This window comes from Myotis davidii, unplaced genomic scaffold (assembly GCF_000327345.1).
Source record: "Myotis davidii unplaced genomic scaffold, ASM32734v1 scaffold128, whole genome shotgun sequence".
NCBI lineage: Eukaryota > Metazoa > Chordata > Mammalia > Chiroptera > Vespertilionidae > Myotis > Myotis davidii.
Window position 1 is genome coordinate 1,911,592 of NW_006299719.1, and position 4,856 is coordinate 1,916,447.

At 41.4% G+C, this 4,856-nt stretch overlaps 1 pseudogene; it reads right to left on the bottom strand.

The window, feature by feature from the left end:
- Positions 1-3,381: 3,381 nt before the first annotated feature.
- On the bottom strand, positions 3,382-4,134 carry LOC102762136 (annotated as a pseudogene).
- Positions 4,135-4,856: the final 722 nt, after the last annotated feature.

The following is a 4,856-nucleotide window of genomic DNA, read 5'->3' on the forward strand; positions in this document are numbered from 1 at the left end:
GGGCAGGCTCTAGTAGCAACTGCTCCCGGGATCCTTGATAATCTTTCATATATTTTCTTGGTTTGAGGGAATGAGTTTCTTTCAAACTATCCAACCTACTTCCTGGGTTTCCCCAGCTTGTGCTGGGCCTCCCCCTAAGAATCCCTTTTTGGGAACCTTAGGTTCCACACCCTTATCTAATCTTATTCTTTTTCCAGGATAGGCTCCCCCTTTTATGTCACCATTTTGGCTCTTACTGTACACGCCCCAAAGTTTTGCTGCATCATCTGGTTTCTACTGAGCATGCCCTGAGCAGACAAGATTTTCCTTCATTGTTTATTCCTCCTCCCCATAGTGTGGGCAGGTGGACCAGTTGTACCTGAGGAATTTAGCAAACTTGTCCTTCTGCCCTACATGGGAAGGGTGGGGTTGTTAATGCCCTTAGCAGGGTTCTGCTATACCCTGTGGTGACAAAAGCTGTAACTTGCAGGCTTAAGCCTGATTAAGTGTAACTTCCAGACTTAATCAGACCCAGCCAGTCTAGTTCCTTTCTCTTTTCTTAACTCCTAGATGCCTACCCTAACAGGGCTTCAAGCAATGCTAATGTAGCAAATTTATAGTGTGAGAAGTACCATACTATTAAGGGTTATAATCTTCCCACTGCTCACATGGAGTCTCCAAGGGCTTTATGCACACAGAGAATGAGAAGTAAGATAAATTATTAGCCTGAATAGTCTGTTTATCCCTAGTATAGGACTTGATAATGTTCCATGAGAACATGTGAATTGAACTCAAGGCTCAAGCAAAACCTCTTTCCAGTTATCTTTCAATCTTGCTACAAGTTTATGACTTAAAGAAAATGTATCACTTGGGACATATGTGTATAAAAGGAAGAAAAAAAAGACAATGACATGGTTATCCAGAAGACATAATGTATGGAAGATTGAATTAGAAGAGACAGAACTATATGTGTCAACAAGCATTTTAGAGCACACTATGTGTGGCTCAATCAATGGCCTACAATCTGAGCAGCAGTGTGAATTGCTCCTCTAATCTGAGGAGAAGAATATTGAAATGGATGGGACATTCTATGTCCCCTATAAAAAAAAGTGCCCAGCATATATTATATTACTAACTATGGCACTAGGATTGCACACACACACAAAACAAAACAAAACAAACAAACACACAAAAATACACAACAGTATTGACTGTGTAGATAAATTAAAAAAAAATTATAGAAGAAAAAGCAGCAATACTACCACTGCTTCCAGAAACTGAATTTCCTACAAATCTCACTCTGACTACGCCAAGATTCTTGCTTGTCTGTGTCCCTAACTACCACTTTCAAGTCTGGGTACATGTAGCAGATTGACATAACCCAGGTAATGATCACAACCAACAAAATTCCATTATCCCATTTGGGAGGTACAATAAAGGTCCCCCAAATATATCCTTGAAACCTTATTCCTGGAACTGATAAATACATTACCCTTCATGGCAAAAAAGCATTTGCAGACATGATTAAGGTTAAGATCCTTGGGCAGAGAGCATCCTGAGCCCAGGCTAAATACATACATTTTTAAAAGGACAGACCCTTTCCAGGCTCTGGTTATAGGGAGATGTGACATGAGAAGAAGTTGACCTCATATTGCTGGCTTTATTTTATTTTATATTTTAACTAAATATTTTTTGACATCTGGATTTCAATCTCACATATATTTTCATAAATAATTAAAATGATCTCTAATGATTAACTGTTCACAAGTGCATGCTGGTTCAGCAAATGCTCCTTTCATTCTCCACTCTGTGATAGCACCAGGAAGAAAAAAGCTACCACTGCCTTTTCCAACAGCATTGTGGGAGTTGTGTATGGAAATCCTGTTGGGCAGCTTCTCCTTACTTCATGGTACACATGGCAACATATGGTTTGGGAAATGCGACAGAAAAGGGTAAGAAGCTAGAAGATGGTTTCATCATAAAAGAAAAGTGAATACTCTCAGTGCCCCAGGTGGTTCCACCGCTGAGTCACCCTGGGCATTCTATGCCTAATAACTGTCACCGTCAGGGTCGAGAATCTGACTGTGAAAAGTGGCTCAGGCACCCTCTGTCCATCCCCTTCAATTTTCCAGCTAAAGAGTGGGATTCAGGTAAATGGCTGGACTGAGAGAGGAATGCAGGCTCTCAGACCCTGGCTCCTTAGTACATGGTGTTCACTTGTTCCCATAGGTTGCCAAACTCATTTTCTGGTCATCTGAATAAACATGTGGTCTAGGAACCAACATTTTTTCAGTCTGAAATACGTTAGGAATGATTCCATTTCTATGCTTGTTTTCTGTGCATAACATTTTCAGTCTAGGTTGAAATTATGATGATGAGGGTAGTTTTGATCTGTCACTCCAGCAAAGTGGCACACTGAGGTGAGTATGTCACTAGAGCTTTTTGAATTGTCATTTATCTTTCCTGCCATTTCTCTTTGCACCTAGAGCTTCCATAATTACCTTTTTTCAAATGTAATAATTAGGTCAATGATTCTTATTTTCAGAAGACAATACCACTAGTCCAGGCCAGGTACCTCAGTTGGTTGAAGTGTCCACCCAATGTACCAAGGTTGATGGTTCCATTCTTGGTCAGGGCACATACAAGCATCAACCAATGAATGCATAGGTGGGTGGAGCAACAAATCTCTCTCTCTCTCTCATCAATCAATCAATAGAAAATTAAATTAAAAAATGAAAGATAATAAAGATGGTAATAAGGCCACAGAAAAATGGTATAGTTCTAAAATCTCAATCTGGAAAGAAAAACATTTTTTTGTATTATACAGAGGAATCTGATATTAATAGACACTCAGAAGTAGTCCTTATTGTTAAGCATTTAAGGATGTACAGAAGGAGGCTTATATGTGTTGAATACCAGGAGACTCAACTGAGTCTTCTCAGCTTCAAAATTAAATCAAATTTTTAGGATAAATGGAATGATTCATAAAATAAGAATAATCAGTACTGAATTGTAGTGTTGGAATGATGCACACTAGTTTTCCAACTGAATGTGATAGAACTTATTTATTTTCTTAAAAATTAGGATTTCTGCCCTGGAGAGTTTGTGTGAGCGTTGGCCCACAGACCCTTGTGGGAGGTAGCCAATTGATGTGTCTCTTTCACATCAATATTTTTCTCTCTCTCTAAATATATATATATATATGTATATATATATATATTATTTCCCTTTAACTATAAAAATGAGCTATGTCATTTATGTTACCGGAATTATTTAAAACTAGTGGGTTTCCCATGGCGATGCTTAGATTCCTGCAAACCTAGGATAATTGTTCTAGTTAAGCAGTAAGTCATAGGCAGATGAGATAAGTTAGAGGCATGGCTATGAATGCCAGATCTTGGGTCAGTTTTTGATGGCCACGGTCCATAGGGGCGGGTGGTCCGTTTCTATAGTCACAACACCAGATCCATTGTAGGCACTGGAAGTGCTGACTAGTGTTCCAAAACTGAGCACCTGACTTCTGAGGCTCCCCTTTTAGGCCCATTGTTGGAACTCGATTGCAAGGCTGTCCAACAGGAATAAGACCACAGCAATGACCTTCCATTCCAGGGCTTACATGCAATGTGTGCTTTCTTGGTGAGAGCATGTAGATGAGTGATTTCTCTTGGATGATTATAATTAGCAAGGAAGTGATGCAAGTCTTTTGGAACAAGGTCCTCACAGATTCATGATCTGGTCAAACCACCCAGCAAGTCCTCCCATGTCACAATCACATCGACCTGTAGGTCTTTTTCTTCTATCTTCTTTTGGAGCACTTCAAGGCATTTGATAAAGTCAGTATGGTCTTGATCAGGAGCTGAAATAAGCTCACATCTCTTAATAGCATAGTATCCTCTAACTTCAGGACTAATGGAATCAAAGTCCCTATTGATGAATTCAGGCAAAAAAGCTTTCCCTCTCTCCTTCGGGGCTATATAGTAGCAGTTGCCTCCATCAACACAGGCTCTTGAAAGAGATTTGTTCCGAAGATGATAAAAACTTTTGTCCAGAGTTTCAGAATCACAAGGCAGTATTTCAAATTCCCAGCAGGAAGCAGGGGTTCCAATAGGGAAAGGCATGCTCCATATCGGATTATTGGCCTCTAATGGTGGATGGAGCCACAGCAGTGGAGCTCAGGCTATGTGACTGACTGACATTGCTGACTTTAAAGATGAGAGATCACTACCCTCAGAATGCACATTTCTATAAATGGGAAACTACTCTTAGATTTCAGGCAGTAAAAAATTCTAAATCTTGGTTCTCCATCTGCATGGAATTAAATTCTGCTAAGAAACCAAATGTGCAGAAAATGGATTCTTCCCTAAACTTTAGAAAGAAATGCAGTCTACTAACACCTTTATTTTAGTCTGCTGAGATCCGTACCACTTGATCTAAAAGACAATCTATAATAATAAAAGCGTAATATGCAAATTGATCAAACCACCGAACAGGAGAACAACAGACCCGGTGACCTTCCTGACGACTATGCTATGACACGCACTGGCGCCAAGCCAGCCAAGGCAGGTGCAATGCAATTGGTCGGGAGGCTCTGCCATAACCCCACAATCACCCCGCTGTGGGGCAACCGATGGGGGAGCTCCAGGAACAATCACCCCAAAGAGGGAGGCCCAGGCCACTGGCCAGCAGAGCAATCAATGGGGAGGGGGCCCTGTGATGGCCCCAGAGGGAACCCCAGGCCACCCTCTGTGCAGTGATTGATTGCGGGGCTCTGACCAGGTGGGCAGGACCTCCCTCTGCTGGGCGATCGATCATGGAGCCCCATGATCAGTTGCTCCAAAGAGGGAGGTCCAGGCCACCTGGCTGGCAGTGCTTCGGTG